At 35.4% G+C, this 14,918-nt stretch overlaps 1 protein-coding gene across 2 annotated transcripts in view; it reads right to left on the reverse strand.

Annotated features, from left to right (window-relative positions):
* LOC126480663 (calcium-independent protein kinase C) overlaps window positions 1-14,918 on the reverse strand; it is a 226,365-nt gene that overhangs the window by 190,866 nt on the left and 20,581 nt on the right. The window contains exon 1 of one of the 2 annotated variants that reach the window (XM_050103897.1): window positions 2,395-2,487. The exons of the other annotated variant lie outside the window; for it this stretch is intronic. The gene's annotated coding sequence lies outside the window, so the exon portion shown is untranslated. Of the gene's footprint in view, window positions 1-2,394; window positions 2,488-14,918 lie in introns of those variants that run through there. 2 annotated transcript variants of the gene reach the window in all.

Below are 14,918 nucleotides of genomic sequence, written 5' to 3' on the forward strand. Positions count from 1 at the left end.
AAGTACCTTCTGCATGCAATTCACAGTATGTGTATGTAACTGTAGACATACATGTAGATACAATTAATTCACAGAGTATGGATGAAGCTGTAGATGTACCTGTAGATACAGTTAATCTGTATCTGTTTAATACTGTAGGTACTATAAACTGGTGTTTATTCTAATTTCCTATCTACATTATAAAGCTGATTAGTACTTCATTAATATCTACTGTAAAAATATATGGTTGTTTTCTTGTTATGTGTGTATTCACTGGTACCTGGTTTGGTTAACAAAATATATTGCAAAAAATGTAATCTCACTGTAGCAAAGAGGACCAATAAATAAATAAATAGACATTTAAGAATGGCAGTGATAAGTCATGAGTAGCTCAGTGGTAGAGGGCCAAACAATGGATTGAGAGCATTTGAGTTTTATCTCTGTTCAGTCCTACGATTTTTATTTGTCAGTTATTTCTTTCAGCTCAGGAAAACCTTGTTAATGTGGAGAATGCTGGTTTGCGACTTGGTTCAGAGTCCATATTAAACAGCAGGTCCCCCTACAGATCTACCAATTTTAAGTCCTGATCAGTCAACAGTCTCACAGAATAAGAATTTTTTTGACACAAATATGTTTAGTAAAATACCAAACAACAATACAGGAATAACAACACATTACAGTATTCACTGATTTTGCACAGATTTTGAGATAAATGGCACTAGCTATGACTATTACGCACAGCCCATTCTTAGGGAAACTGTTCCTCTGAATTTTGCAAACTGCAATGGAATTTAACTCCTGCCTCAAACAAAATGACTTCCTCCGTACAATCAGCATGGATTTCAAAAACATAGGTCATATGAAATCAAACTTCTGCTGACCTCCTGACAGCCACAGATTAAAACAATCAGGTGAATGCCATGTTTACTGACTTCTGGAAAGCATTCAACTCAGTATCACACCAACACTCATTAATGAAAGAGCAATTATATGGGCTATCGCATGAAATTTGAGACTGGCTTCAGGATTTCTTGGTTGGCACAATGCAATATATCATCTTGAGAGGAGAGTCATCAACAGATATAAAAGTATATCACTATCCTAAATGCATACCACTCTCTCTGCACGAAACCACACAGTACCATCAAAAACACAAAGTTTCACAAGACTTTTGTTTTTATTCTATTCTTGTGCATATTTGATAGTTTGTTCATTGCAACTCTACTGTGGATGATCTTTCTTTAAAAGGAAAGATTAGGAGTTTTAAAGCCGCAACAATGATGAAGTAATGAGAGATGGATTACAGGCGCAGGTTGAATTAGGGTCAGGAAATTGACTGTGTCATGTCAAAGAAACTATCCCAACATTTACCTTTCATAATTCATGGAAACTATATGAAATCTAAATATAGACAGATATGAAACTTCTTCATCTTTATCTTCCGTCATCCTCAAAATAGTGATTCCTTTTATATGGTCTGTGTGAGCCGTCCTTCCTTTTTAACCTTCTTCAACCTATCCTCCTCTCCTACCCAAGGGAGGAACTAATAGGTCCAAAAGTTTGGATATTTTCATATTTGCCTATCAGCAATACTAAAAATTTCACCTCCTGAAGCTTGAGTTTGAACCACAGACTGCAATCAATAGAAGCTCCATTTTATATTTCAATGCAGATTAGCTAGTTACCAATAATATGAACTTTTGCAAATAAATGACATTTTAGCCATTTAAAAATAGAGTAAAAGATGCATTGTAGACAGAATGGGAATTAAAAGCAGTTTTTCCATGACTAGATAGAAGGAAACAGTGAGAAACCTAAATCACTGGGGGCTGCACAGGAATTTGAATTCACCACTGTTCAAACATAATATTAGTGTTATTTACATGTTATCACATTTAAAAAATAACAGAACAATGCTTAATTACACTGTTAAAAGCAATAAATGTTAATATTTGCAAATCAAGCACAAATGGAAGTATAATATTTTCATCCTCCACTTCTTCAATGGACTGAATAAAACTGTCTCAATTCAAACAAATCTATGTGAAAAAGACTTCTTTTATAGCACTGTACTTATTCCCATATTCTGAATAGTTGAAGCACTTTCTGTTATCATGCATTTCAGTTCCAACTAATAATTTACATGCAAATTACAAGCAACAGGAAAAATTTGCCAATCACAAAGCAGATCTAAATAAAAGCACATGTAAGCTTCCATCATTTTCCTTTTACAAATGAACAACACCTTGTACCACACACCCAATAAACAACAACAAGACCACCACCAACAAAAGCACATACATGACAGCATAAACAGAATGGTCAAGTCTGTGCCATTTCTGAAATACATGATGTTTTCATGCCATTCCACAACACACTTTCCCATGTTTTGAAATAAGTGAAATAAATATTTACCTTTGGTATTCCAGAATTAATGACTTTTTGGTCTCAGCTTGTAAGCAGTAATTTAACAGTATCACTGAAGCTTTCTTTCCCCTCTAAATAGTTATCTTAGGGCAAAGTTCACACGCAGATAAACAGTTTAGTGTAATGAGTTGGCAGATCACTGGCATAGTGTGTTCTTGGGCATCTTCAAATCCTGAAATACTATACCGATCGAGTTGTCTTTGTTTTGTTCAAGAAATTATTTCTAATTTATTGGAAATAATTCTTAAAATCATTTGCAATTAATTAAAGTGATTTGCCAAAGAACATAACTTAACGTTTTCCTTACTGTTTATCCTTGTTAAAACTACACATTAACATTTGAGCTGAGCTGTATTCGACATACTTTAGGTGGTAAGCCAAGTGAGAAGGTTTTTTTTACATATATAATTTCATAATACGCATTAAGTACTATGAAAAATATTGCTCTTGGAGTACAGATATGTGTGTTATGATGTGCTATTATTCTTTAAAAACAATTCATAGGTGAACTCCATGTACAGTGCTGTGTACAAAATATGTATTCTCCTCTCTACTTCTTTTTTTTTTCTCTTTTTTTTCCCTCAATGGAGCTCCCATGGAATCCTCTCTTGACAATGCATATATTTTCTTTTTAGGAATAAATTATTGTTGCAAAAGGCTATTTAATGTATGATTTTAGTTTGACTAGACAATCTAAGATGATTTCTCAAAAATTTTAAGTAGCACCCAGACTCATTTTTACAGCACAGTGTTCATAGTTACATTTGTATTTTCCAAATTATGTGTAAGTTTTGAGTTCCAAAGGATAAACATGATAGAATGGCCATGAGTAGATTAGGAGTGGCATGTTGGCATAATTCCTTTGACACATTTCCAAATAAAAATACGATCTTTACAGCAATACCACTAAGTACAGTGCCACAGAGCCTGAATCTGTTTCTCTTGAAGAAGTATTTTTGCAAAATAATCACAATCTTAAAGTTTTTATTTGTAATGTATTTTATTCACGCATTGCCATTTTGTGAGGATTTATGTACCACACTTCTTCAAATCATGTAGCTTCCGAGACTTTATAACTTGCTTTGCGCATCAAAACAAATGTGAAATTTCATGATCCTTAAGTGTCTTTAAAAATAAAAATCATTATCTGTACTACTACCAGACCAGGTGTGTTATATATGATAACTTTAAAATAATTACTTTTTCTACTAAGAAAACAATATTGAGGGACTGCAACATCTACTCTTGATGTAACAAATCTTAAATAAAATCATAACATGATAATTTTTTATTATCAAATGTAAATTAAGCAACCACCCTCAGAAACTACTACATAATTTTCATTTCTTGTTGTAAAAAACTTGAAAAAGGAAAGTCCCAAGGATCTGCCAAAAACCTCAGCAGTATTCTGTCTTGCTTATATGCCTATTGACAATACAGTGAGTTGTAAACTTTACTTTTTCCATTGTTTAAGTTAATTTCATTTGTAGTTAGGTTATTTACCTACTCAAATCAAATGTTTGAGAGATTTTACTTACTGAAAAAGATTAAAACTATATTTGGGACACCGCCTTGTACTAACATAAAACCTATATTCTTGCAACTTGGAAACTGAACACTGCAAGAAGTTCTCACTCTTAGGCTGACTGATATGCAGTGCACCCAGTCCTTGAATTCTCATTCATACAACTTTATGTCCGTATGAACAATCACTGTGAAAATGAGATTTTAGACAAAGGCAACTTGTGTTAATATTCTGCAATCTTCAGAGTATGAAAATACATAGTTAACATGTAGATTCATTATATTTACGATGTTGACTTCCCCATGGACGCTGGTGGCACAGAAGGCCACACAGGAGGCCACATGGTGGCCAATGTGCCAACATATCTGGTTATTACAGGAAATGATAACTGCTACTGTATGTTAGGAAGACGGAACATATAAAAAATGGTACCAAGGCTCAGACAACATGCGAAACCTCAGACTAAGACAAGAAGGATTCAAACAAAGAATGGTAATGCTGAAAGTTGGTAGCAAATGAAATTTTGGTAAACAACACAAGGTTGCATCCATTTAATGCTGAATTGGTGAAAGTAACAGAAGAGAAGAAAATGCAACAACAAAATGCAGTTGTAGTAAAAATGCAGCAAGATAATAAAACTCAAAATTGTAGAGCCAGGATTGAGAATGAAGGAGCAGAAAGGTGACAGAGAATGGTTATAAAGGCACTAGAGAGACTAATGTCAGTTACTGAGGGCTGAGTGTGGTCCAAGATCTGACACAATAAAATTCATTCAATATACTGAAATAAACATGTTTCATAGACTCTTTGTGTATTGTATTAAGATTCCACAAAATTACAATATTTAAAGCAAAGTAATATTTGGTAGCAAGTACAGTGTAACACATAGAAGGGATTTAGAAAATTTAGATCAGTTAGGCAAATGTCTGAAAATGAGAAATGTTGCAAAGATAATGATAGCTCTCCATTAGTTTGCTCAATAGTGCGGCCACCAAAATTATGAGAGGCTTGTAAGTATTATTTGCCATGAGATTCTGCCTGTAACCTACAGGACAAAATTTGAATAACTGGCACTAAAGCACATCAAATGTTGTAATGGGAGTATCATTGTTTTTCACTAGTTGAGAATAAACTTGACATTATTAATACTCTGCATATTTACACATGTCCTACATAAACAAAGAAAACAGCAAATACATGGATGTTTTAAGATCCTTTAATAGGGAAAATGATCAAGGAACGTGTGTTAATAGGCCATATCTGATCACCTTTCCTTCACAGATGGCATTGTACTGCACTAATTATTAATGAAATATTAAAATACGTTGATTAGTTTTTATATTTCAAACAGATGAAAATTAGAGGATGGGCAGCAACAGAAATAAACAGTACATCGAAAATGGTCAAGTATGCTTGTGGTAAACTAAATAGTTTTTAAACCAAAGATTCCAGTGTGTCTGAAACAGAAAGTTTACAATCAGTGTGTATTATTACCAGTTTTGACAATTGCTATTAGAGATAGACTTTTAATGTAAGAACGATTCAAAAACTGTGGGTTGAACAATGGAGAGAGTTGAAAAACTGTTGAGGTTGTCATGGCCACTTGTTGACATACTACCTGTTGGCTTTTGGCTCAGGATCTTTTTTCTGACATTTGTTTAGTGGTTTTTCTTCCATAAACAGATGGTAACTGCAGATCCTGAGCTAAAAGCTAACAGTTAATAGATCAACAGAGATATGCATAGTGAGAAATAACTGAAAGACAGAAATATGATTGTAGCGAAAGTGACATAGAGGTGCAAGGACATGAAACTAGTTAGCTTAATCGTAGGTGGACCAAGGACATTCTTTGCTTAATTCCAAGAGTTGAGAAAAGACTGAGACGATGGCCTAGTGGACGATGAGTAGAAGCTATTAAAAACATGTAGGACTGTAGAAGGGTATTACTTAAGACTGCAAACCATGGTAAAATATTGCCTTGTAGTGGATGTCAGATGGCTGATGATAATGATTAGGAATGATTATATTACTGTTGACTGAATGCAAAACAGAGTTCAGGCTAGTTATGTTAAGGAACCACTGATATAGTTACTTTCACTACCTAATAACGACCAACCTACTTTGCCACAGGCTTTCTTCTTCATGCTTCACTTTAATGTAACCTTTGAACTCTGTTCCTGGCACTATTTTGCTCATTACTTATTTATAACATGTGACCTATATCATTCAAATGTGAACCTGAGACTAGAATCAAAATTTAGTCATCAGACCATCGCCTGTAGTTTGGTCCACATTATGCCTTTTCAGACACTACAGTCACCAGCAACTTTTCGATGGCCGACAAGTTGTTATTCCAAAACATCGCTTAAATAGTCTGATTAAAGATTCTCATTAGACAAGTTGTATTCGGTCTATCCATCACTACCAAATTGAAGATCCGCATAGCCAATAGATAAGAAAGCTCATTGTGCTCTCCAGCTATTACTGCTGAGTTGTGGGAACACAACCAACAAGGCAGTGTAGCTACGAATTATCATCTTTCTTCCAAAGACTAATGCTTTTTTGGGTAGGACTGGGCAAGTTATTGAGAAACATTAGATATGGTACATATTCTAGTCACCCACCAAGTTTAGGTCACTACTCACCAACCTAAAAGACAGTTTAAGTCTTTGCGAGTTGGAGTTCTCTTGCAATTCAATCTGTAATACATCTTCTTAACACATAATTGTTGTTTTGGAGAGTTGCTGTAATTGACAAATTCGCTTTTATTAATTTCTGGATCAATGAAAAGAAAAGTGCCACAACTGCAATTACTGTCTGGAAACTGCACTGAACACTAGCAGCACACATTTTGAGACAACCTGACAAATGCAGAACACTGCCGGACATGTGATCGCTACCAATGTCAGCCACAGGTGCTGACCTAGGCCTTACTTCAGGGACTCTACAAGTAACAAAAGGCTTTTCCCTGCATAACAATGAAATACGTGCCAGCATTTACTCTTTGCAAATAGCAATGAATATACCTGCTCAAATTATTACCTATTTTTAAGTCTACCACGAGGTATAGGGTGGTAAATATTCTCACCAATGAACCAGGAGAAAAACAATTATACTTGGTAATTCCAGTTGTTTACCTGTGAGACATGTATTTACCACTGTCACTTGAAGTGTTAGTAAAATTTGCTTAAATTGAAAATGTGGAAGACTTCATTAACCATGACTAGCAGTACCTTAACAGGCCTGGAAAGCCTCCATCCACTTGCTTACAGAATAATGGTGGTAATGACTAGAATTCAGTGTTCCAAACGCAAAGGTCGAACAAGATGAATGCTTGAGATATTTGGCACAGCAAAAGATACCCTAGCACAGCTCAAACCTCGAGCAGAACACGTGTGGCTGGAGTGGAGAATGCACACTGGTATGTAATGAGAGTCCTGAAGCATCCTGGTATCTGTCCATCAGCACACCTAATGATAATTGGTCTGTAGTTGAAATACTGTGCATGTCTGCTATTGTCAAGCACTGGCTGGTCCAAATGTATTCCCACTGTTTTATGGTTATGTAGCATCACTCCATTCACATTGTAAATAGTCTCTCACATGACAGTTATGGTGCCAAAAATGCACCCTGGGTGTTTGTCAGATATTTACTTAATATAAAATCAGGGCTCGTTGCTTTATTCTTCGTTGTCTTACACTTGTAACTTTCAATTACCTGGCCATACTGAAAGTTCATAAACTTCAAAGAATTGTCAATTCTCATAACTTATATTGTCTTGGTGCAAGATGTGTAGCTGAGATCATGGTCTACATCACATTGTCAAATTGTGTCCAGGTAGCTATAGTGTCTGAGTATGCATGAGTTTTATTATACAGGTCTCCAACTTTTACATTTAATGTGAGTCGTCACCTTTATTGTACTCTATTTCCAGGACAAAAGACCTGGCTTAAAATGGTTCATTTCCAACAAAATAAATTTGTGCAAATGCATCTACCCAGTTTCAATCGCATGTACATCACAAAATAACTTTGATTCAATAATTCAGCAAAACCAGTAAGGTCGAGCATATGATGAATATTCACCTTCAGCCTTGTTTTGGCAAGAGTGAATCAATATATAATAACATACCATTAAAGCTGTGAGGAATCTATGCTGCATTTTGCATCAAACTTGTACAAGTCAGAATGGTGTACTGTAGTTGCTTGGGGGAAAAAAAAGAGAAAAGTCTGCTTAGTATACTCTACTGACTGCTGTTTCACTTTTAACATGGATTACAATTTATACTTTCTACAAAGAGAAGTTGCTGAACTAAAAGGGAAACTAGTACATGGTAATGAAGAGGGTTTACTTGGCAATACCACCATCAAAAATGAAAACGTAGTACACCATAAGTAATTGAAAACATACATTGAAATCCACAGTATATTGTCTTCAACTGAGTGTGAAACACAATTACATCTTCTGCGTGTTCCGAATTCGCTTTGTTAGTCCTGCATCTTTGCGAACATTCTACTTTTCTAATCCACACCTTGATTACTGTATCTAACAGCTTAGCACTTGACAGTTTTGCTGAGCTTTTAGTACAGCATCTTAAATATAATCCTTTGAAAATGCTGCGAACAAGTACAATAAACATTAGCTACATGTACTTATGGGCTTCTTTCATACATGGGGCAGTCAAATGAAAGTGAGACCGATGGAAAAAAGTAAGTAAACTGTTTATTACGTCAAAAGTAATCATCTTAACTGTTAATACATACATTGCACTGTAAGACAAGACTGTCAATGCCTTCATGGACAAATGTTCGCAGTTGTGGAACCATGACTGTATCCAGGCATGCATCCCTTCATCAGAAGCAAATCAATGGCCATTAATGTCTTCCTTCAGGGCTCCACAAATACAGAAATTGTATAGTGATAGATCAGATCTGTATGGAGGACATGAAAGGTTTTCCAAGCGAAACTTTTGCAGCATAATTGAAACAACCTAGGCAACATGTGGGTGGGTGCATACACTGCCAAGGTTGTTTTGACTATGCTGCAAAATTTTCGCTGGGAAGCCCTTACACATCCTCCATACAGTCTTGATCTCTCCACATTTGATTTCAATATTTTTGGAGCCCTGAAGATACGCATTCACGGCTGTTGGTTTGTTTCAGATGAAGAGGTGCATGCCTGGATACAACCGAGGATCTGTAGGTAACCACAAAAATTTTTCCATAGAGGCATTTACTGTCATGTCTCACAGTGGGGTAAAATTATTAACAGTTATGACTATTAGGGTCTGAAGTATTAACCAGCTTACTTATTTTTTTCCATCTACCTCATTTTCGTTTGATTGCCTCCATATAATTTGTATTTGGAATGTTTCATATTCTTTAATACTAAATGTTACAACTCCTTCAGAAACTGGAATGTTTTTGTTGTGATTGAGTGTTTGGTATGTTAGCTTTTGACACACATACTCATAGATTTACACCAAATGAGCACAGTGATCATCTCCTTTTATTTCTAAAAATCCGTTATGTGTAAGATAATGCTTAGAATTGAACTCTTGACAATATCTAGTACACTCATTTCTGTCCCAAGGGATGGTAACACAATGTCTTGTAATGGGAAATATTAGATAATTTAAATTCTGTACATAGGAGTGGTGAGGGGAAAGTGCAAACGAGTCTTGAAAATAACATATAACTAAATTTTATGCGCAAGTCATGATGGGTGCACACAGTTCTGATAATTACAACAATGAGAGTATTTTCTTCTAAGTGTGGAATAAGGCACAGTCTTAATAGTGTTCCAAACATCTGAAGCCATTCACTAGTAGTGAAATTTACTGTATCAACACATTTAACCATATTGACCCAAAATATCATGTGCTTATGTCACAATGCTGACTGCACGAACTGCAGATGTATAAGTAAAGGATAAAAAAGAGAAGTTCTCTCTGCACTTATATACACACTACCATTTAATGATTTTTCTAGAATGGTGATTAAGCAAGACATGTATCAGCAAAACCTATTTTTTTTTTTTCAAATACCCTGTAAAACTCTGTAAAAAAATGAAGAACAATATTAATTTATGCCTAGAAAAGTACAATTTACATCTGGAAGATCGTTTGGAGTTCAGTCCATCCACATTAACAGGGTTTCAAGGGAAATAATTTAAGGTAAACAACACTGGTCTCTACGTAAACACTGCCAGTGAACTGTTGCATCAAAAGTCACTTTACATATCACCATTCAGCTTTAATTTGCTTCCTATGTGCCCCAAACCTGCTTTTATATTTAAAAACCATTATCATTATTGTTAGTCTAAGGCATTCCAATTAAAAATAGGATCAACTTAAAGGAAACAAAAGGAAAAGAAGCAATAAAACAAAAATGCAAACAAAATCTTTTATTCAAAAATATTGTACAACAGTTCCCACAGCCATAACCTATTTCCGAGGTACAAGCACACATATACATTTCTCTGCAACTAATAAAAGAGGACTAGTTTCTACTGTGAAATGCGTAACAAAAGCAAGAAAACTTATCCTGGTCTTTCAGTTAATTGTTAGGTGCATGCTAGGCAGAAAGAAACATTCACTGGTTAAACCATCACAAATCAAGCCATGTTACAGTTTTAATAACAAGGATATATTTACACGAAATATTTACAAGCTTTACAAAAATGGATAAAACATTTCTCACCTTACAACAAAAATTATGATCACATTTTTATAAAAATAGTATGTCATTATGAAATGATCACAATATTGGAAATACTCAAGCACACAGTCAATTACAACAATGCTGTGACAGTACTCATGTCTCCTATATACTCCACTTCCATTACAGGATATTTCAAAGTAGAAAAACAAATACTAATCAGAGCATGAAAGGTTTAAAATGCTGGTGTCTACAGCATGAAGAGCAGTATGAAATATATGACAGCAATTTTGTATTACTCACAATCTCTTCACAAATCAAAATTACTATTTACCCTGCAGTAAATCTCTCTCTCCTGCATCTCATAAAAGTGAAGAAAAATATCTCAAGGATGTATATGAGAAGATTAAAGATAAAGACACATATAAGTTCTTCATTTTTCCCATCCACGAACAACTGTAAACTGAAAGTAGTTATCACCATAAACATATCTACTGTGAAGGATAAGTAAAAATTGTTTAGTGAGCCTCACAACAAAGGCAGAGGGATAATAGTGCACACAGAAAGTATGACACTTCCTCTATAATTCAGATCTTGTTTATCTCCATTATCATCAAATAAATGTGCTTTTACTCAGAATTGTGACTGTACACTGTTTCAGCAGACATACCATCACACCATTTCTCAAAGTAATCAGTATGTTTTCCTCTATGAATGACTTGTAATAAGAAAAGACAGTTCATAAAATGAAAAGTTTCATCTTAGCAAAGAAGACACATTATGAAATGTTTACAAATCCCACTAAAGGAATAATAGCTAGCACATTATTTATCTGTATCACATGTTAATCTATTCATTGACTAGATGCTCCTACCAGTTTACCATTCATTATAAAATTCCAGTACTGTTGCGAATACACCTATGAACATGTAATAAACAAATGTCAGATCCCTTATGATACAGTACCTCCCAAACAACTTGCATACACATTTGTATAAATTTTGCTGTATGGGCATGTAATTATTGAAACAAGTATATTTATTAACTTACCACCATTAATGCAACAGATTTTATCTTGTTAAACGTTCCATGCATACCAGTGTCAAGAAGACTGCAACCCACTGATGAACGTAAGAATTTAATGCCTTGTTATTATCAAAGTCATATGAGATAAAATACTCGGCAGTGAAGAATGAAGGAAAGGACATGGTTGTCATTTCATTCAATAGTCACAAGTTATTTAAGAAAATCAAGTATACCTCTATCAGGGTGGCCAGATGGTGATTTCAACATTGCTTCTCTGAAATGCAGTCATTTAATGTACAACTAACTATTAATAACACACTTACAAGATATGTAACCTTCTGGTCATTGTTATCTGACTGTCCAAATATAGTGTTTTTAATACTATAAAAACCGGACTATTAGGAGCTACTGTAGTTTTTTTTTCAAATCCAATGGATCTCAAAATCAAAGTCATAATGTAAGTAAGAGAGAAAGAGGGCAAGTTTCTGTGGAAAGGTCAGTTAAATTAGTTTGCATTTGTGAAACATATTCTGGAAATCAACAACACAACCAGTATTTCTCTGAACAATGACTTAGGATGATGCCCATGACACCACAAATACCACTCAATGTGTCCATCCATTTCAAATGTTATCTCAAAAATAAATAATTTTGTGGGTTATTGACAAAAGTAAAGGATGAAGAACTATTATTTAATGTTTTTATTTTTATAGTGAGTAACAATGTGATAACAGAACATCTTTCATAATTTTGTAACCATGGAAACAGCAATTGTAATTGTTTGAGAAAGTAGTTATGGACACTTAATTCACTGGGCTAAGTGAGATTATTCATAACTGTTGTACTTTACAGCAATCACTGTCATACTTCACTTCCTTTGGTATAGTTTTAGCCCTTTAATAGGGTCACAAATCTGGGAGTTACACATTATAATGCAGGCTTATTAGTGATATTTCAAGGAGGTAGTCAAGTATATGAGTTTTTAAGCAATGGGTACAATGACCTATCAACAAAAAACTCGCTAGCAACAGCACTCCTTCAGACATAAACAGTGAGACTCCCAGACAGACCATCTGAAGGAACATTGTAGCATATACTGGAAGTACTTAAAAAGCTACAAGAATCCTATCAGAAGAGTCGGTTCCTGCATATGATTCCAATAACTTCCTATTTCATTACCTCACTCAGGTGAGATTTGAATTAAACATGCCTGAAACTTCAGCAAGACATCGCTCTTCTTGTAAGTAATGGGGCTCCACGAAAATGTACACCTAAAATAATTAAGATGCTAAATTGGTACTGTTACTGTCTACATTTAAAACACTAGAACATATAATCTTTTAACATCACGATTATAAGAATGACTGATTATCACGGAATCTGTTCAGTGATTCACCCCTCCTTCACATTATAAAATAGCATTCTTAAAAGATGGCACAACATATAATGAACAAAAACAAAATTTGTACGTGTCTTTTCTATTCTATTTTTTGTCACCTTCACCATGATTGACCACTGCTCATATGTAACTCCTGCAGCAATGCTACTGTGACAAAATACTTACACCACCTGATCAAAAGTATCTGGACACCTCTATGTAATGTAGAATTGACCAGCAGTTGTCACAAATGGTAGACCTGCCAGTAAAAGAAGGTGCAGTGACAGCAGAATAGGTCGGTCAAAAAAGCTCAGAGACTTCGAACATGGACTGGTAATTGGATGTCACCTCCATAACAAATCCACAAGAGACATTCCAACCCTCCTAAACGTGACTGCTGGTGATTACTGTGAAGTGCAAAGGTGCAACCATAACTAATATAAGACCAGGCAGACCTCATATATCGATCACGAGTTCCAAAGAGCTACCAACAGTCCAGCTGGCACACTGACTGTGCGCAGGCATTTAAAAAGAATACAGGACAATGGTCAATGCTAAGCAATGCTAGAGGTGGCGTACAGAGTGACGCCACTAGACAGTGGATGACTGCAAATGAGTTATTTAGACTTATGAATGATGCTACACCTTGGGGCAGTTCGATGGAATGGTTTGGATTTGGCGAATGCCTGGAGAATGTTACCTGTTATCATACGCAGTGCCAACAGTGAAGTGTGGAGGAGGTGGTATTACAGTATGAGAATGGTTATGGTATGATCCCCTTATCATACTCTACAAAATGCTAAATCTGGAATGATACGAACACAGTTTAGAATATTTTGTTCTATGTAGAGTACAGCAACTGTTTGGAGACTATGATTGATTGTATCAGCATGAAATGCACCCTGTCATAAGCCCTGAGACCCTATATTATATAATGGAACACCTTTCGGATGAGTTATAATGTTAATTTTGCCCCATACTCCAGTGTCCCAGTTGCTACATTCTCTAGTTTAGGCTTTTGAGAAAGAATAGGCTGCACTATTCCTCCATAGACATTCATACACCTCAGTGAAAGTGCCCTCAGTTGATTTCAAGTACATCAAAGGCAAAGGGTAGACAAACTCCATATTAATGTACACTAATGAGTGTCCAATTAATTTTGATCAGATTGTGTGGTTATCGAACATGGCGTAAGTTATTGAACATGGTGTAAACTGTGTGGTTATCGAACAAGCAGCCATCACAACAGTTAAAAACAATGAAAATAAATGTGTGTGAAGTAGTAACTTCTGCAAATGTGCAATCAGTTATTTATAAACTGTAGGAAACTTGTATTTCTTTTCAAGATGTCTACATCTACATCTACATTTATACTCTGCAAGCCACCCAACGGTGTGTGGCGGAGGGCACTTTACGTGCCACTGGCATTACTTCCCTTTCCTGTTCCTGTTGCATATGGTTCCCGGGAATAACGACTGCCGGAAAGCCTACGTGCGCGCTCGAATCTCTCTAGTTTTACATTCGTGATCTCCCCGGGAGATATAAGTAGGGGGAAGCAATATATTCGATACCTCATTCAGAAACACACCCTCTCGAAACCTGGACAGCAAGCTACACCACGATGCAGAGCGCCTCTCTTGCAGAGTCTGCCACTTGAGTTTGCTAAACATCTCTGTAATGCTATCACACTTATCAAATAACCCTGGTATGAAACGCGCTGCTCTTCTTTTTCCTTCCTGAAAATGGGAGATAAAGTCCCCAAAGCTAGGATAACTATTTTCTAATTAAAGTGCTTATGAATTGTAGAGGTATTCGTATATTTGTTTTCTGAAGGTAAGTGATGGTCAGCCAATCATATATATTTCTCTAAGGGGAGTGTGATCTCTGCACTATATAGATACTTAAATTGAGAGTACAATCTCGA

This window comes from Schistocerca serialis, chromosome 1, assembly GCF_023864345.2.
Source record: "Schistocerca serialis cubense isolate TAMUIC-IGC-003099 chromosome 1, iqSchSeri2.2, whole genome shotgun sequence".
In the NCBI taxonomy this organism is placed as follows: Eukaryota; Metazoa; Arthropoda; class Insecta; order Orthoptera; family Acrididae; genus Schistocerca; species Schistocerca serialis.